This window comes from Anabrus simplex, chromosome 1 (assembly GCF_040414725.1).
Source record: "Anabrus simplex isolate iqAnaSimp1 chromosome 1, ASM4041472v1, whole genome shotgun sequence".
Lineage (NCBI taxonomy): Eukaryota > Metazoa > Arthropoda > Insecta > Orthoptera > Tettigoniidae > Anabrus > Anabrus simplex.
Genome location: NC_090265.1, coordinates 1,014,240,050 through 1,014,261,426, shown reverse-complemented (window position 1 = coordinate 1,014,261,426; position 21,377 = coordinate 1,014,240,050).

Genomic DNA, 21,377 nt, shown 5'->3' with positions numbered 1-21,377 from the left:
TGCTGTCACTTTGAAATATGATATTGCATGGTGCACAAGGATATCAAGGTGCAGTTTTAATGAAGAGAAGAGGTTAAGTTTAATAAATCAGGTAATAACAGCACTACACCAGACTGAACTGAGCAAAGCAAGAGCGAATGCGTAACATAAGGAATGGTAATGGCCTGTTGCCATTTCTTGATGGATGCAGTATTTTTGTATGCATCTCTTGGCACAGGCCAGAGCAAAGTGTAGCTTCCACCAAAGTCCCAATCTCATACATGGCTGTGACAATATGGAAGCTGCTTGGGGTATGGGTGGTGCTGAGTAATGACATTTGGAGCACAACTAGTGTCGAATGTTATGAAAGGTGTTGCTCATAGGATCAGTCGTGCTGCAGTAGCACCTTCTGGTCCAGTGAGGAAAGCAATGGCAAACTACCTTACTCCTCATCTTGCCTAGTACATCTCATTTGGGCTCTGCCATTGGTTTTTGCGGTTTCCCTATAACTGCATAGCCTTTGGCGGTGTTATTTGAGGATCCAACCAGCCTCTGGGCTGATGACCTGACAGACAGACAGACAAGGAATGGTAGGGCATGGTTCGTGCGGCCAAATAATGGATGACAAAACACACCAAAGTGTAAGCCCTCTTTCTCATGAACTAATCGTCCCATTAACCTGGGATTTGTGCTAAATGAATCTTTGAACTATTGTCCCCAGGTCTTCTGCTCAAAGTTCCCAAAGTGACGATTACTCTAGTTTTCATTGCATTGTGAATTAACCCAGGTAAATACAAGAATGTCACTTTCATTCCATAAAAAATGTTGACGGTCTCTTCTCCATTGAAAAATGAAATGGCGTATGGCTTTTAGTGCCGGGAGTGTCCGAGGACAAGTTCGGCTTTCCAGGTGCAGGTCTTTTGATTTGACTCCCGTAGGCGACCTGCGCGTCATGAGGATGAAATGATGATGAAGATGACACATACACCCAGCCCCCGTGCCAGCGAAATTAACCAATGATGGTTAAAATTCCCAACCCTGCCGGGAATCGAACCCGGGTCCCCTGTGACCAAAGGCCAGCATGCTAACCATTTAGCCATGGAGCCAGACTCTTCTCCATTATTACACCATAAGGTAAATATAAAGTTCATGTAAACTATATTCTTTTGAGTCTCTACTGTAAATATTTGAATATAATCTGGGCTAAACTGTTGTAACAGTGAATTTTCAAAAAAGGTCACTGCATTCTCTTAGTGATCACATCTGAATCACCTCCGTCTACTGGGTAAAGCGGCACTCAAATGTTCCCTGTCGCTGAGGGGTTAAACTCCATGTAAACGTCTGATTGACTCACTCCTTGATGAATGGCTCGTTATGGTCTTATGACTTCTCATGACTACTTGCATTCACTCATGACTGACTCAAGACAGATTCCAAGATTCCGCAGCTGCACTATCTATATAGGCCCACAGAAGATTCTTGTAGTTCCATTTCCAGATCATTCTGGGTGTCTGTCTCATTCTTAATCAGCTTTTATTTTCTTCTAAGCAGCTTCCTTATTTCTAGCTTCAACTGCGAATATTGTTTACTTACTGCTGATTCCATGTACCTTGTTTCCGCTGTGTCGGCACTATTGCCTCTCACTGGCACTGTAGCCATCTGCAAGCATCACACACTCTAGGCCTTCTTTGTCACGGAATGTTTACTTTCCTTGGGTACATCCTTGTTGCAAATCAGTCTTCTACCACTATGTAGAAATGTACAAAGATAATCCCAAAAATAAGGTCTCCTATATTTTTATGAATACAGAACTCTGTTCGTGTGGCTGTTGATCACAATATTGTGAAGAGTGTTTCCCGCGCTTGCATATAAACATGCGCACGCTGCGCTGAGGCACTCACTCTCGGCTTGGCAGCTGTTGAGAATGGAATTCCTGTTGGATGTTACCGCCAAGTGTGAAGTGTGCGCAGTTATTTGGTTTTTGAACGCAAAAGGTAATGAACTGATTGAAATCCATCGCCAATTGACGGAAGTGTATGGTGAGTCATGCATGGATGTCAAAAATGTTCATAAGTGGTGTAGAGAGTTTGCAGCTGGTCGGACTGAAATTCACGACGAATTTCCATCGAGACAGTCGTGAAGGTTGAGCAAATCATGCGTGAAGATCGGCGGATCACCCTGGATGATCTCTGCACTTTAGTTCCTGAGGTTTCCCGAAGCGCCACTCACAGAATTTTAACGGAAAAGTTGAAATACCGGAAGGTGTGCGCAAGATGGGTGCCACACATGCTGACTGAAGACCATGTGCGGCAACAAGTTGATTCTTCCCGCGTATTTCTTCAACGCTTTACAGCTGAACAGGACAACTTTTTGGACTCAATTGTCACGGGTGACGAAACCTGGGCTTTCCACTTTACACCTGAGACCAAACAACAATCACGCCAGTGGCGGCATCCCTCTTCGCCAAAGCTGCGGAAATTAGAGCAAACACAGTATGCTGGTAAAGTCATGACAACTGTGTTTTGGGATCAAAAAGGGGTATTGTTGGTCGACTTTGTGCCCGCTGAGACCACAATTAATGCTGACAGGTACTGTGAGACCCTGAAAAAACTCAGACGGGCAATTCAGTACCAGAGAAGAGGAATGTTGAGCGAGGGCGTAAACATTCTCCATGACAATGCTCGCCCACACGTCTCCTGGCAGACCATTGCTCTCCTGCAACAGTTTCAGTGGAACATCATCACTCACCCACCCTATAGTCCTGACTTGGTGCCCAGTGACTACCACTTGTTCCCTAAGTTGAAAGAACATTTGGCTGGAAAGCGATTCAGCACCGATGATGAGGTGAAAGATGAGGTTCACAACTTCCTGAAGAGCATGGTGGTAAGCTGGTATGACATGGGCATGCAAAAACGGTCACAGCGTCTACAAAACTGCATCAACTGAAATGGTGATTATGTAGAAAAATAGCTAAATCTTCAAGCTGTAAAATGATGTAAACCATTGTAGAAATAAATAGGTATAGGTATTTACAAAAAAATAGGAGACCTTACTTTTGGGATTACTTTTGTACGCGCCTCTCTTCATAGATCTCTGCGTTGTTTCTACTACCTTCCTCTATTATAATTTCTAAATATTTGAAACTTTCCAATTTCTTCAGTTCTTCCACTTCATCCAGTATATCTACTGTTGGTTGGTCTTTGTTCCTTGCCATCAAGAGAAATCTGCTTTTCTTCATGTTGAACTTCATCTCATTCTGTTTCACTACTGTATTCAGCTGCTCTTGTTCTTTCTCTTGACTACCCTAAACCCTCATATTATCTCTAAACACCATTGCCCTCATCTTCTCTTACCCAACCATTCCTGATACTGTTATTGTTATCTTATTCATCACAACAATGAAAAGTATAGTTGAAAGGGCACTGCCTTGTTTTAAATTATTCCTTTGCTTCAGCCAGCTTATTCCCTCCCCATACATTCATACAACTCTCACTACCTCTTTCACTTTCTGTATGGCATGCTTCCCAACTTCTTGGTTTCCCAGGGCTCTCAACATGACTTCTATGACTTATCTATGAGTGCTGTTTCTTTATTAGTGGCAACTATTAATTGCCAACTGATAAAAAAGAGGTATCTCTATGAAACATCTACAGTCCATCAATCTGCTTAGTCTCCAGCACTGAGTAGTATTTTTTATTAGTGATGTGGAAGCTGAAGTATCTGTGTAGCAGCACCTGTCCTCTGGATGGGGCAAATGAAGCAGTGTGTTGCCTGAAGAACTTTGTGAATGCTTCAGAAACTGATGCCATAAAGTGGTTCCTTCATCATTATTAAAAGAAATAATAAGGTCCTAAGCTCAGGAAGTATTGGGGCATGATAGAGCACTTCTTAGCTCCATAGAGCATATAAATCAGCCACTGGTTGAGCAACATATGCCCAAGCATTGTCCTGAAAATGATGGGAGGCATCTGCAGAAAGTGTTGTCGCTTCTTGAACAATGCTTCTCACAGACAATGTTCCAAAAATTTACTGTAATCCTGTGCATTCACAGTCTGTCCTTGGAGTACCGTATATATTAACATAATGCCATCGCAGTCATATGCCAGAATCACCATCACCATAACACTGCTTCTATTCTGACACTTTTGACTTTCATGCGGACCCATAATGACGCTATTCATTCAATTGGCATTTGAACTGCGGTTCGGATGATCAGGCCCGTTTCTCATCCATCATATGATACAGTGTAGGAAAACCTCCCCTTCATATTTAACCTCTCAGCGTCGCAGCCATTTAAAAAACTTCTTACCCCGCGGCCGGATGAGATTTCAACTACGCGCGACTGAAATACATTGATTCACTTAAATCGTTACTACAAGTATAAGAGTAGCCCGATATTCACGAAATTTGGAATTCCTTATGATAGAACTATTTACATGCTGATAATTACATAACTGTTTCACATTTCCTTAGTAATTTAGTTTCGTGTGATAGAGTTCAAACCACTCTTCGAGACAGAGACCCATGTCACACTCCTGGCAACAGTACACCGACGTCTTCTCTTCGCCGTGTTTTGAACACACGATACAACATCTCTGAGGTTTGTATTTCTCACTCTTGGGTGCTAATTTCCTGATAAAATGTCTTTCCTGCGACCTTGGAACTGTATTATCTGATGCGTGCCAGCCTTGAATATTTCGTTCCCCGCCCGAGCGAACGTATTTTGTAAACAAACCTTCCATCAGCTAAACCTGATACGATAACTGCTCAATGTTTGTCCCTGTGACTTGTCTGAATATTATTAGAGAATTTAGGAATCCGAACTCACTGTTGAAAACGTCCCTTTGACCTGTATAATTATCAATAGTCTCCCACACAAAATTTCCAAGTACTAGTTCCTCCTCGTCGTCACTCTCATCGTTTACCACTTCATCCGCCACAGCCATATCATCTATTTCATTATCATTGCTGCTAGTACTGTCACTACTACTCCCGACTAAACTCTCATCTGAATTATACAATATATCAAGCAAGTTACTGTCAGTCAAACCACGGCTGAGTGCGGCGCGTCACACGGACTGATGAAGCTGCAGCGAGACCGAAAGCAGCAGGACGAAACTGAATGAGGGGAATAACATTTATGACGAAACACACCAACTCTATACGTATTTCAGATAAAAAGTCGAGACATCGTCTTTCAAGCGAGATATATACCATGATAGAAAGCAGCGCTAACTCATGGCTACACGGAGCGCTCGTGGAGAGATACGAGAATATTACAAGCCGAGAAATAAAGACAAATATAATAAATAATTCGCACTCTCAATGCACAAATAGAGCAAAGAACATCATGCGAAAAGGAAGAACTTCTCAGATCATCATTTCTTTATTTTATTACGTGGGAAAGAATGAAGCAAACAGACTTTAAAAAAAGCAAGAGATTAGTGCTCAGACTTATTTGACAAATAATTATCCTTGCAAAATCAACTACATTTTAACAATTTTCAATTCTTATTTACAACACTGATAAACCCGAAAATGTCTTCTTGGAAACAAAATAATTTGCATATCCATAACACCAAATCTCTTCGTGCTATAGCCGTAAATGCGAAACCATGTATGGGTCTATACCACGTATAGAGGTCGGCGGCTACGGAAGAAAAGAGGGTCTAGACCACGTATAGAAGTCGGCGCTGAGGGGTTAAGGTGTTCCAAGTGGGTTTGCGCAGCACTGTATTGTTGCCATTTCTACAGTTCCACCCAATGGTATGGAACCCATTGCGATACAATTTTTCTCATGTCGAGGTGATCTTTCAGGATATGAAACGAAGTCTTAGGTGCTATGGCTGTCTTTTGGACAAATTCATGATTTGTCTGGGTTGTATCCATTCCCACAAACCCAGTAAGCTGCATATCCTTGTCACTGACACCAGGACGGCCTTGCCAAGGAATTTCGGCCACATGCTGTTGTTAGACAACATTTCTTATAAAGAAATTACAAAAGCTCAGTCCACCTATTCAATGCAATATGTATAGACATTTAATAATAATACATGCTTTGAACCCTAACTGGGCCTTCTTCAGCTAAATAATATAGACAGAGTTAATAGCTAAAAATAATAACACATAAGAACTAGACAGAATGAATAGTTTATAACGAACATATTAAAATATTGGTCAACAAGTCCAAATATGAACACATCAAGATCCTATAGAAACATATTTTAAATACATATTATAAAATGGGACAATGAAATTTTATACATCTACTTATATAAAATAACATGTCCTGACTGACTGACTGACTGACTGACTGACTGACTGACTGACTGACTGACTGACTGACTGACTGACTGACTGACTGACTGATTGATTCATCATTGCTGAGCGAAAACTACTGGACGTTAAGAAATTGTAATTTTGGGGATACCTTTATATTACGGTGTAGATGCTCACTAAGGGAGGACTTTTGGATATTCCATCACTATGGGGATGAAAAGGAAGGTTTAAATGAGTATATCTATATCTAAAACACTTAACGTTTATAGATGTGAAAATTGGTATTTAGAATCTCCTTTAAAAATAAAGAAACACATAGAAAAGATCACGAAGCAGTAGAGTACTACTGGAACACCCTTGAAGAGACCCTAGACAAGATCCCAAACCACCACACCACCATACTCATGGGTGACTTCAACACACAAGTCAACAAGGAGAAGAAACACCGCAGGAGAGTAGGCAGTTACCCAGTCCAAAAAAGGACCGACAGAAATGGCGAGCGCCTCATAGATCTTTGTGACAAATACAACCTGGTCCTAAAATCAACTGCATTCAAGAGATTGCCTAGGAAGGCCATGACCTGGAAGAGTCTAAATCACATGCTGGGTGAATTTCGGATAGACCATGTGGCTATTGACAGGAGTTGCCACAGGGAAATACAGAACATCAAGGTCTTGAGAGGAGCCAACCTTGACTCTGACCACTATCTCTCCCTAGTAAAGAGCAACCTGCAGTCCCTTGAGGAGAGCACCCAAAACCCCAAAGATCTTGAGGATACTTAGGTTCAACACTCAATGACTGAGCAGTGAGGATTGTGACTTCCGGACCACCCTTGAGAAGAATGCACAAAAACGAGGGTGGCCTACTCTACAAAAGGGTCTATTGGATGCCACTCAAGAAACCATCCCTGCTACATTCAACAAAGACAAGTACCCCTGGTGGACCACAGAGTGTGATCAGGCTATGGAGAAAAGGCGCAGAGCGTGGATCAAGTGGAACCAATGCAAGAATGAGCCCAACCATCATGCTTTCATTGCACAAAGGAAAACAACAGCGAACATCATCTGCAAAACTAAGAGGAACTACAACAGGTCACAATTACAACAGGCAGAAGATGACTTCAAGAGAAACAATTCAAGATATCTCTACAAGGGACTCAAGAAACAGTCTGTCTCATGCACGGCCCCACCCTGTATCTCCGACGGCGAGATGGGAAGCTCCAAATTAACAATACCTTTGCAGAGAACTTCCAGAAACTCTTCAATGCAGAAGAACCTAAAGAGAGACTGATCTTTTTTTTTTTTTTTTTTTTCGCAAATTGCTTTACTTTGCACCAACACAGATAGGTCTTATTGCTATGATGGGACAGGAAAGGGCTAGGAGTGGGAAGGAAGCGGCCCTGGCCTTAATTAAGGTACAGCCCCAGCATTTGCCTGGTGTGAAAATGGGAAACCATAGACAACCATCTTCAGGACTGCCGACAGTGGGCTTCGAACCCACTATCTCCCGAATACTGGATACTGACCGCACTTAAGTGACTGCAGCTATCGAGCTCGGTGGGACTGATCTTCAAATGCCCACTGTCAGGAATGAGGACTCTATACCAACCAACAGGGAAGAAATAGAGGAGATCATCAAAGGCCTCTAGAACAACAAGGCCCAGGTGAAGATGGTATAGTTGCAGAGATGTAGATGAACAGTCCCTGCAGAGTATTACCCAGATCATCCAAGGTATATGGAGAAAAGAGGTCTTACCAGAGGGATGGACGTCAACCATGATCCGTCCACTACACAAGAAGGGAAGTAAGACCGACCTCAACAACTACAGAGGCATCTTTTTGTCACTTGTAACCTACAAGATCTTCTCTACATCCCTACTAACTAGAGTCACCGAACAGCTGGACTTCCAACTAGATTAATACCAGGCTGGTTTCCATATCAGTAGGTCTGCACAGAGCAGATACAAAACCTCAAGACCACCCTCACATACAGGAGCTGAAGGGGACACCCCTAGATAACCTTTTTTCCCTAACTTTTGATCAAATATGTCATCAAGATTGGAAGATATTTTATTACTTCTTTGTTACTAGCATCTGTAGAGAGAGAAAAATAAATATTTATTTTCATCAGTCAAATAATCTACAGAAGCAGGAGCTCAGACTTTCTTGCACAGAGCAATTGTCTCTGTTCATCCTAATATTAGTTCATTAGCCATTTTGCTTTTTAATCTAAAAATGAAATGCAGTATCAAATTCTCAATGAATAGTGATGTTCAATTGTGTGGAACATAAGCGATATTTCAGCTGCAGTAATTTCATCCTTAACATCGTAGAGTTCCAGAAACTTGCCTGTTGTATTACTTTGAACAATGAACCTCACAGTGTTATCCGGTATTTAAGTGATGATTGACAGCTACTCTCCCCTTATTAGAACAATCAACATTGACAATAAACTCAGAAAACATAAGAGTTGCCTTTAACAATTTTTTTTGAAAATGACATTTCTTATAGTCACTCATTTTTTTTAACACTTTTGTTTAAGCTTCATCAAAGCTTCCTAAATTCCACAATTATATTAATACACTGACATATGCAATTAGAAGGTATCAACTTTGAGAAATGAACAGATGGGATTTTCAACAAACACTGACAATACTATAATATTTTCTTTAAATTCTCTGTAACGGTTTGTCGATAAGTTTCATTGTCGATAGCAGCACAGTATTTCCAATAACAGCAGGACAGGAAACAAGTGGGTTTTTTTAGTGGTGATAGTACCTCATGGGTAAAACTACAAGTACCTAGGTGGTAATATAAAAAGATAATATTTTTTTGTTTGTTTACAATTTGCTATTACGTTGCACCGACACACATAGGTTTTATGGCGATGTTGGGTTAGGAAAGGGCTAGGAGTGGGAAGGAAGCAGTGGTGGTGGTGGTGATGATTATTGTTTCAAGAGGAAGTACAACTAGGCAACCATCCTCTATATAACACTAATCAGAGAGAAAAAATGGAGGGGATTTGACACATCAAAAAATGAATGTATCGGCCAATAGAAGACAAGGGCCATGAAGGGCATGAAAATGAAAAAAGACTCCCTAGGCCTCGAATGCTCTAATGCCATCAGGATCGGAAAAGAACAAGAGTTGACCAAGGGAGGCCGGATAGGATAGATGAAAGTGAGGAGCCTGGCACAAGTAAGTGGAAGCAATTCTAGGACTCAGCTAAGGGCCCCATGGTCGCCAACCCATGTTTCAAAGTTAAGAGCCCCTGGAGCCCCTATTAGTCGCCTCTTATGACAGGTAGGGGATACTACCATGGGTGTTATTCTACTGCCCCCACCCACAGGGAAGAAAGCAACCATGGCCTTAATTAAGGGACAGCCCTGGTGTGAAAATGTAAAACCATAGAAAATCATCTTCAGGGCTGCTGACAATGGGGTTCGAACACACTATCTCCCGAATGCAAGCTGACAGCTATGTTACCCAAACCGTGCAGCCACTTGCTTGGTAAAGAAATGTAAAAAAGACCCGTTAGGAGGATTACTAATGATCTTCATAGGGATAATAACATTTACGAGGTTGTAACTCTGCCTAGTAAATTAGGTGACAGAGAAAAAAATATCAGTGGTATTTGAAGGGACATTATTTATAATTATTATGCCTTTAATATTTTGTACAATCATTTCCTGAATGGTATTCATTCTGACACAAAATACATATCAATATTTGATTTTCCATGGAACGATACCCTTTTGTACAACCATAAAGCCACTAACTTCAATGTTATTATAGTCATACAACTCTTTGGGGATGCGTGGGATCTGGTAAATGCAGCAGGGAGAAGTTTAAGGAAGCGGAGATTGTTATCAGTGGAATACTGTGTAGGAGGGATACTGACTGGAAGGTAATTGGGGATTTAAATAAGACTATGGAGTGGGTATGTGGGAAACTGGGAGTGAGATTTCTAGATCCTAATGGCTGGGTAGGAGATAGGGATCTGTGCTCAGATGGCCTTCACTTAAACTGCAGTGGTATGTATAAGTTAGGAAATTTTTTTTGAAGGGTTCTACAGAGGGACATTCAGGGAAACGGGATGGTCTAGGGAGCGGTGATAAGGGTACAAGGATCTGGAAGTCAAGTAGGGATGACATAGAAATGTTAGTGTTTAACTGTAGAAGTATTGTAAACAAAGGAATAGAATTAAACAATTTAATAGATATATACTTACCAGATATTGTAATAGAAGTTGAATCATGGCCGAGAAATTATATAATGGATGCAGAAATGTTCTCTTGGAACTGGAGTGTTTATCCTAGAGATAGGATAGGAATGGTGGAAGGGTGAGTATTCATTCTGGTGAAAGAAGAATTTGTAAGCTACAGAAAAGTTAAAGATGACAAACATGAAATTTTAGGTGTAAGGCTCATTTCTAAAGATAATAGGTAACTTGATGTCTTTGGAGCGTACTGACTGGGGAAGGGTAGTGCTGATGCTGATTAGGAATTATTTTATAAGATAATTAGCTATGTGGGAAATGACATGGAAAAGAATGTGATTGTAGCGAGAGATCTCAATTTACCAGATGTCAATTGGAAAGGTAATCAAAATAACAGGAAGCAGGACCAACAAGTGGCAAATAAGTTAATATGGGAAGGACAGCTGATTCAGAAAGTGATGGAACCAACAAGAGGGAAGAACAACCTGGACATGATGATGGTAAAACCAGATGAGCCTATATAGAAACTGAAATAATAGATGGTATTAGTGATCATGAAGCTGTTTTTGTTGAGTTAAAAATGAATGTGAAAGAAAGGAAGATATTAAAGTTAGGACTATTAGGCAGTACCATATGGCTGGTAAAACAGGCATGAGGGAGTTTTAAAAAAGTAACTATGATCGATGGAAAACAATAAATAAAAATGTAAACAGACTCTGGGATGGGTTTAAAGCAATTGTTGAGGAATATGAAAATAGGTTTGTACCTTTAAAGGTGATAAGGAATGGTAAAGATCCACTATATTAAAACCTAGAAGTAAAGAGACTAAGAAGGAGGTGCAGGTTGGAAAGAAATAGAGTTAGAAATGGCTGTGGAAGTAAGGAGAAATTGAAGGAACTTACTAGGAAAGTGATTCTAGCAAAGAAGTCATCTAAGGATAACATGATGGCAAGCATAATTAATTGGTGGCCATACAAATTTCAGTGAACGATGGAAGGGTATTTATAGGTACTTTAAGGCAGAAACAGGTTCCAAGAAGGGCATTCCAGGAATCATTAATGAACAAGAGGAGTGTGTATGTGAGGATCCTTAGAGGCCCCATGAAGAAAAGAAGAAGAGGAAAAGATGTGAGGATCTTAAAAGTCAGAAGTATTCAGTCAGCAGTATGTAAATATTGTTGGTTACAAGGATAATGTCCAGATAGAGGAGGTGGCCAATGCTAAAGAAGTATTAAAATTTACATATGATAACAATGACATTTACAATAAGATACAAAAGATGAAAACTAGAAAAGCAGCAGGAATTGATAAGATTTCTGGGGATATACTAAAGATAATGGGTTGGGATATAGATCTGTATCTGAAGTACTTCTTTGATTATTGTTTACATGAAGGAGCTATACCAATTGAATGGGGAGTTGCTATAGTAGCCCCTGTGTATAAAGGAAAGGGTGATAGACATAAAGCTGATAATTACAGGCCAGTAAGTTTGACATGTGTTGCATGTAAGCTTTGGGAAGCATTCTTTCTGATTATATTAGACATGTTTGCAAAATTAATTACTGGTTTGATAGAAGGCAGTTCTGGTTTAGGAAAGGTTATTCCACTGAAGTGTAACCTGTAGAATTCCAGAAAGATATAGCAGATATCCTGGATTCAGGAGGTCAAATGAACTGTAACGTGATTGACCTGTCTAAAGCATATGATAGGGTGGATCATGGGAGACTTCTGGCAAAAATGAGTGCAAATGGACTAGACAAAAGAGTGACCGAAATGGTTGCTATATTTCTAGAAACTAGATCTCAGAGAATTAGAGTAGGTGAAGCTTTATCTGACCCTGTAGATAGATAGATAGATAGATAGATAGATAGATAGATAGATAGATAGATAGATAGGTAGATAGATAGGTAGATAGATAGATAGATAGATAGATAGATAGATAGATAGATAGATAGATAAGAAATGGGTGAGCCCTGCCTTCGCATGGCTCCACACATAGGTCTGAAGAACTTTTGTGTGCCTTAAACAGGTTTGCCTAGTCCAGCCCTAGTGCTCCTATAAAGGATACCAGTGTCCAGATGTTGGCATTCCTGATGTCCTCCAGGCTCACAAAATATGAGCCAGGATATCGATGTCTAGTGCTTGTAAGAGCCTCGCACTGACACAACACATGCACGGAGGTCTCTTCCTCCCTACCGCATCTTCTACACATCGGATCCTGACTGATGTTTATGATGTGTAGGTGTCTCTGTAAGATACTGTGACGTGTCAACAGTCCAACTACCATTCGCATTCTGGTCCTATTCAAATTTATCAGGACCTTTTTATAACTTTGGCTAGGCCCTTTGATAAGTTCACATGCCTGCCTTGCTATGGTTAACCTTTTCCAAATATCTAAGTGAGACTGGTTTGTCCACTGGGATATTACCAGTTTCACACTTCAGAGTTGTACTCCTAGAAAGGGCTCTGGTCCTATGAAAGGACCTTTTGAGCCTTGTTTCACTAGTTTATCAGCTTCTTCATTTCTACTGATTCCTGTGTGCCCAGGGACCCATAATAGGGTAACTGAGCTAAGTTCACACAGCTGATCTAACATCCTTTGGCACTCCCATACCATTTTTGATGTTGTTCTAACTGTGCATAGTGCTTTTAATGCTGCCTGGCTGTCACTGCAAATGCCTATGTCCAGGCATGTTCCATACATATACAGCACAGGCCAGTATTGCATATACTTCGGCCTGGAAAACAGTAGCATATTTACCCATGGGAAGGGAGAGCCTTGTCTTAAGCCCCCAGACCCCGGCGCCTGTGCCCGTTTCTGTCTGCGAGCCATCTGTGTACCATGTACAGCCCCCATACCTAAGACGGGCCCTAGCATCCACAGCCCACTCCTCCCTTGTGGGTATCCCCACTGTGAACTTATAATTCAGATTAAAACTAGGCTTCATCAGATCCCTGGTCATCATTGTAGTAGGGCAGGTCTGATAAATCCTTGTAAGAATAGAAGCATGACCTTTATTTGGATTCTTGAAGGGCCATCCTCTGAGTGACCAGAGATGGTAAGCACTTGTTCCCGCTATTTCCTTAACGTATAAATGTAAGGGGGGAAGACATAGGATGGCCTCCATTGCACATAATGGTGTAGTATCCAGTGCCCCTGTTATTCCTAGACACACAAGTCTTTGGACACTGTTTAACTTGGTGGTCACAGTTTTACTCTCCGAACCTGGCCACCAGACTAAAGATCCGAAGGTGATCGTGGGCCGTATAATAGAAATATAGAGCCACAGGACCACCCTGGGTCCTAGGCCCCAAGTCTTTCCGATGGCCCACATAATCTTGCGAGCCTTATCCACCTTATGATCTATATGTTTCTTCCAACTCAGTCTTGCCTCAAGGATTACCCCTAGGTACTTAACTGAGGTTGTCTTAACTAATTTTTTCCCAAATGGGAAAGGCTCTGACAGTCGGTCTAGCCTCCTCTTCCTGGTAAATACAACGAGCTCCGTCTTGTTGGGATTAACCGACAAGTCCGTGTCATGGCACCATCTTTCCACCCTGTGTAGGAAGCTCTGTACGAGCTCTGAAACCGTACTGGGGAAATTTCCCACCGCCATCAGGCTAATGTCATCTGCATAGCCTTGGGCATAAATTCCTCCAACATTTAACCTGGTAAGTAGTTCATCCACTACCAGACACCATAATGTTGGTGATAATACTCCTCCCTGTGGACACACCCTGTCTATATTAGCTCTCAACATTACTGCATTGAGGGTAAACTGAACTTGACGGCCCTGCAGTGGGGCCTTAATCCATTTTATGAGCATCCTGCTCACTCCTCTTCTCTCTAGACTAAGTTCTATGGAGCCCAAAGATGTGTAGTTAAAGGCCCCTTCTATATCTAGGAATACCACCATAGCAAGTTGTTGCTGATCCAAGGCACTCTCTAGCCTGGAAACAAGCTGGTGTAGTGCCGCTTCCTGAAGTAGTGCTGGGAAGATCCCATCTATTCCTGGGCTTTTATATGGTGCAAAAGATTCTAATGCCCACTTCACCCTTCTTGGTATGCATGTTGATGAGGATGCAGGGGACAGTCTCTTAATACTTTTTCCCTGATATGTCTATCCACCAGTCTTGAGAAGAAAAGATGTTAGACTAATGGGTCTATAATCCTTAGGTCTAGTATATGAAGACCTTCCGGGTTTAGGTATATACACTACCTTCGCCTGACGTCACAAGAAGTACACGTGCCCCATAGTGAGACAGGCTCTAAAAATTCTGACCAGGTATGGTATTAGGACCGCGCCCGCTTCCTGAAGTAGTGCTGGGAAGATCCCATCTATTCCTGGGCTTTTATATGGTGCAAAAGATTCTAATGCCCACTTCACCCTTCTTGGGGTAACGATCTCTGCAGCTTCCTTCCAACCACGAATGCCCTCTGCGTGCTTATGGTGGAGACCGAAAAGACTTTGCTGATGTCTCAGTATCCCTAGTGCAGTGGATAATCAATTTAGATATTCATGTGTAATTGTTCCCTACTTACCTTGTATTCTTTGCAGGTTTTTCTTTTGTATAATATTGTATATACTTGTCCATTCTGTAAATTCCATACGCTTAATAATAATATTGGGTCTGAAGGATCCGCTCGATTCTACTTCACTATTTGTGGTTACTGAACCTGGAAAGTGGGCATCAAGCAGTAAGCTCAGGGTCTCCCCCTCTGTGGATGTGTATCCACCCGAAGGTGACTCCAGTGAGCCCAGCCTTGCCCTTCCATCCAAGGTTAGAATCTTATGAAGCCTTGCCGCTTCATGTTGACTTTCAATGGAGTCAAAAAACTGTCTCCAAGATTTCCTAGAAGCCTTTTTGACTTCTGACTTGTACTTTCTTTAGGATTCTTTGTAAGAATCTAAACTTTCTTGATGTTCCCTGTATTTATTCCAGAGCCTTCGTGTGTTTCTCCTCAGATGTTCAAGATAGTTGTTCCACTTGAAGCTTCCTGTTACTCTTTTTGCCTTAACAACTGGGCAGTTTAATTCATAAGAGGTAACTAGTGTCTGTGTGAGAAAGCTCACACTGAGCTCCAGCTCCTCCTTGTTCTTAATTATATTTGAGGGTCCTCCTTCCAGTCCCCTCCTCACGTCCTCCCTAAAAGACATCCAATTGGTTCTTCTAGGATTTCTGTAAGATGGGATCTCAAAGGAGCCCTCTATATGAAACACAATGTGTCTGTGATCTGACAAGGAAGGCTCCAAAGAAACTTTCCAGTCTTTAAATTCCTGTATGATTCCCATGGAACCCAGGGTAAGATCTATGATCCCATCACTTCTATTATTGATGAAAGTGGGGGTATCACCTATGTTCATGATCTCAAGATCAGTTGTACATAGAAATTCTATGAAATTCTTTCCCCTTCGGTTTGTGTATTTGCTTCCCCAAATGCTGTGATGAGCATTGGCATCACATCCTACTATGAGGTTAAGTCCTTGTTTCCTACAATATATCACCAGTCTCTTGAACTCCTCCAGCCGGGGTGGAGATTCAGTCTCCTGGGAAATGTGCAGAACAGACAACCAGGTCTTTTGGCTGTCCGCCCTCCTCATATCTCACTAGGACTGCTACAAGGTCTCTAGTAATGAAGCCTGGTATAGCCCTAGCGTTATGATCCTTAACCAGTATACATGCTCTAGGCTTCTCCTCTGCTACTCCACTGAATAGAGTGAAGCCTGCACATTTTAGTCCCATGATATGTCCCTGTCTAAGCCAGGGTGCTTGTATCAGGGCGACCGAAAACCCACTTTTCTGGATACTTCTTATAAGTACCCTAGAGGCTGCTATACAATGTTGTATATTTGCTTGTATGAAAGTCATCATTCCTTACCTTCATGCAATGCTTACCTTATGCGGTCTCCGGAATGCGCAGCTCCATCTCCCGCAATGAATCCTGAGGCTTGGCTGGCCCCGGCTCCTGTCCAGGCTCCCGCTCTTTACCCCTGCTGGTCTCAGTGTTGTCTGAGGTGGGGTTGGTCTTCTGCTTGTCGCGTTTGCCCTCCACCAGGGTGAAGGTAGCAACGTGCACCCCGCAGAAGATCTTCTTCCCCACCACTTTTTCCACATCTCTGGAGTCCATGCTGACCACAAGGCGGACACCTCTCTTCTCCTCCTTGCTGTCGTAGATTCTCCAGTTGTTGGGATTTAAGCCATGGTTCTGGCGTGCCATTCTTCCCAAAAGGACATTGTTGTCCTTTGGTTGTCCTGCTATCCAGACCATGACTCTCTTATAGGAGAGGAGTTTATCCATGCCCATAATTGTGAGCCTGGCTCCTTCCCACGGCTGCATATCTGAAACAAGACTGGAAAGCCATGCTACAGTCTTGTCATTCTCTGCAATAATGATGGCCGCACCTCTCAACAGATAGCAGTCCAGGAACTGAGGCTTAATGGGCCCCTGTTCCGGAAGCTCATCTATCAGGTTGGTATAGCCTCCTCTACAGATTCCACCTGTTTTTCAGCAAGCTGCTTGTCAGGATATCCTACAGGCAATATGGCCATCCTGATTCCAGCTTTAGCTATCCTAGCATACTCCACCTTGGGTCTTTTGTGGGCTTGCCGATCTTCTTCTGGGGTTGTCCCTGACAGGAGTCGTTTTCTCCCTGGCGTCTTGGTGGGTGGAGTCCTCTGTGGCCTAGAAGCAAAGCTCTTTTCAGGGTCCCGCCTCTTGTGCCCATTGGATCCCCCCACAGTCGCCATTGTCGTGGCAGTAGAAGGCCTCTCAGCTCCAGGAGTTAGGCTCTCTTTGGCTTGCTCCTGAGCCTTTAAAGCCTTCTTGTACCTCCTCTTCTCAGCTGAGCACTGTTTCTTCTTCTTCTTCTTCTTCTTCTTCTTCTTCTTCTTGTGGACTAGAAGATTGCCCACCTCTAGAGTGAGCTCTCTTAATGTCGAGTTCATACTATCCGAGGGTATCTCCGAAGAGTCCCCATTGGTTGTTGTCGTGCTGGTGTTTCTCTCGGAGGCCCCAGAGCAGCTCTCCGGTTTTTGGGTGGCTACGGTACTCATGTAGGTCCCATGAGTAGCTAGGGAAATATAATGTCTGCCCAGGCAGAGCCCCGCATACCCGGGTAAGGCTACTTACTTTGAGAGGGCGCCAAGTATCTCGAAGGCTCCGTTCAAGACACATCTCCCATGTGCCATGCACTCCATTGGCACGGGTCGCGTTACACCTTAGGGTTGGGTAGTGCTTTAGCTTCCTCCTCCTTGTATACCAAATGGTTACCCAATAGGGCTCCATTTGAAATCGCAAGAAAGGAACTGCTAGTCCCCCACACCATGCAGAGGATCTTCAATTGAAGAAGGTAACCGAGGTTAACCCCCTACAATTGTAAAAGCACACACGAGGGGGATCTGACCCTGTAATAATTAAGAGGGGAATTCCTCAAGGCAATATTATTGGACCTTTATGTTTTCTTATACATATAAATGATATGAGTAAAAAAGTAGAAACAGTGATAAAGATCTTTGCAGATGATGCTATTCTGTATAGAGTACTAAATATGTTACAAAATTGTGAGCAACTGCAAAATGACCTCGATAATGTTGTGAGATGGACAGCAGGCAATGGTATGATGATAAACGGGGTTAAAAGTCAGGTTGTGAGTTTCACAAATAGGAAAAGTCCTCTCAGTTTTAATTACTGCATTGATGGGGTGAAATTTCCTTATTGGGATCACTGTAAGTACCTAGGTGTTAACGTAAGGAAAGACCTTCATTGGAGTAATCACATAAATGAGATAGTATATAAAGGGTACAGATCTCTGCACACGGTTATGAGGGCTTTTAGGGGTTGTAGTAAGGATGTAAAGGAGAGGTCATATACATCTCTAGTAAGACCCCAACTAGAATATAGTTCCAGTGTATGGGACACTCATCAGAATTACTTGATTCAAGAACCGGAAAAAATCCAAAGAAAAGCAGCTTGATTCGTTCTGGGTGATTTCTGACAGATGAGTAACGTTACAAAATGTTGCAAAGTTTGGGTTGGGAAGACTTAGGAGAAAGAAGACGAGCTGCTTGACTAAGTAGTATGTTGATATAGATGTTGATTCCCATAGGGAACCTGAAATATTTGTCTTGAATGAGTAAATTTATAATACCAATGTAGTTGGCCCATTATTGGACATTATAAATTTTCTAACTAACTCATTCCTGGTTGCCAGCATTTCAGCCCAGTGTGCTAAGTTGGGCTCATCAGTTGGTAAATAGCACACCCACCAAGACGCATGGCTAATGCATACTGTGGAGGCCACTGCATAGGCTACTTGGAGCCACCGGCAGTGCCAATGCACTGTCAGAGACATTGTCTCATTTCCAAAAATTGATGCCTGCCTGGCTATCTTGGTAAATAGAACACCCACCAGGATGCATGGCTAGTGCATACTGTGGAGGAAAGAGTTAGTTGGAAAATTTATAATGTCCAATAACCGACCAACTATATTGGTATAATAAATTTACTCATTCGGAACAAATATTTCAGATTGCCTATGGGAATCAACATCTATATCATCTGATGGCCAGGCAGGCATCAATTTTTGGAAATGAAACAAAATCTCTTATAGTGCATTGACACTGCTGGTGGCTCCAATAGCCTACGCAGTGGCCTCCACAGCGACAGAGCATGACAGTGTTTCACGGAACACACCTCGCCAAGTGGATATACTCTCTTAACGTGTCAACTTCCACTTTTTGCTCGGCCGGGTGGCCTTCATCTCTACCTGCTACCTAGCCGACCTCAATCAGCACATCAGTTGATGCCTCGCTGGCTGTTGACCTCCCCACGACTATGGCGTATTGCATCACCCTTGGAGGGGATCCAGCCATCTCCGAAGAAGACATCATTGATGACCTTCTCGCCACTGACTTCCCAGTACATAACGCCTACAGTATGACGGATGGCCACACCTCTACACCCTCTACGCAGATTCTAGTGCATCTCAGTGGAGAGGACGCTGTCTGCCGCCTCTTCGCTTCCGGCGGGATGATCCATTGTAAGAACTACGCAGTAGTGCCAACCCCTCTGTATATTCAAGCCCAGCTCTCTGAAACTCCAACCCTTGTCCCAGTTGTTCACGAGCCCACATCCCGGACTACGCTTCAGCCATCAACACCCTCTTTCCCAACAATGACCAACATAACCACCACCACAACGTCCGCTAGTATCCTTTCTTCTCTTCCTGTCATAATGGTTAACACTTGTCGCACATCACCTGTTATGTCGTCATCTCTCCCAATTTCTTCGCCCACTGCCCTTCAGCAACTCCCTGCTAGCACGCCAGACTAAACTGTCGCCACTTTGCCATCGAGATCTTCGCCAGCCAACACCGCAGCAGCCACCGCCCAGACATCATCGACTCAGTCATCTTCACCGTACCCTCCAGCTGTGTATAGCCATGTGCTACGTGGAATCCTACCTGAAATCTCCGACAGGGACATTTTACAAGAACTTCATGCAGCGAGCGTTCCCGTCCGACGTGCTATTTGGATTCGGAACACCCATGGCCCTACATTTATGGTGCGGCTCCAAATGCCTACATCTGATGCCGTCCACCTGCTCATCACCACTGGTGCCAGTGTCCACGGCCAACATTATCGAGTGGAACCCTCTCGTTCCCCACCCTCACCCGGTCGCCAACCCTCTGATATACGTCTTGTCACCCCCCGGCCAGCCCCTCCTCCTGTTTACCCATCTCCACCAGTTTGTCCACCCCTTCCCCCACCTGGTTTCATCCCCCCCACCCCTCCCAACATTTGAACTCCTTCGTCTTCTCATCGCTTCTCTCAATCATATGATAGCTACCCCCCATCTCCTTACCTTGCACCCTTACCCTGGCAGTTCCTTCTGCACTTCATCTCTCCCACTTGCACTCCACCTTTTCCCTCACACCCTTCCACAAATCATCTATTGTCTCACATGTACTTCTGAATTAAATAAAGCAATTGTTCAATCCTTAGGCATAGACATAATTCCTCTCCCATCTCCTACTTCTTCACATCCTTTACCTACCTCCTTCTTCCATCACATCTCGCCAACCCGCCCGCATCTCTTGGCCAGAGAGAGGGCATTACCCACTAGGTGGCCCGCCCCACCCCTTCAGGGTGGGGAATGGAAACATTTAGAGATAGATAGCTAGCCTCCACAGCATCTCCTCTCCAAACTCCTAAGTCTCACTAAATACACACTTCAAAATTTTTTTCGCCTGGGTGGCCCACAACTTTAGTTGCAACCCAGTCAAGCCCAATAAAACATTTACAGGCAGACGCCTAGTTGACAGTCACCTCCTCAATGACATGTATTCCTGCCTCATTACAGGTGTGGACACCGCCCTCTCAGAAAATGACATTCTCACCAAACTTCGCAATGCTGGCGTCCCAGTCCATGATGTTTTCAGGCTCCTGGATCGCTCCACTTCCTTACCATCAATGCAGATTCTGGTATACCTACGCAGTGAAGACGAAACGGCATGCCTTCAAGCCAGTGGCGCGACCATCAACAGCAGACTCTATGAAGTGGTGCCTACTCCTGCGTACATACTAGAGCAGCTCTTCGATAACCCTTCCACTATTCCCACCATCAAAAAATATCAACCCCGAATAACCCAGCAGCCCCCCCCTTCCATTTTTTCCACAACTACTACTACCACCATCACTACTTCGGCCTATACTCCTTCCCATATTCCCGTCATTACTACCACGACTAGCCACCCTTTGCCTATAATGTCATCATCCAACCTTCTTCGAATTCCACACAACCTAGTCCCCAGCAACTCCCTGCCAACCCCATAGATTCAACCACCACAGCACAGCTATCGCCACTACCAGCCTCACAAGAATGCAGCCGCAGCCACCGCT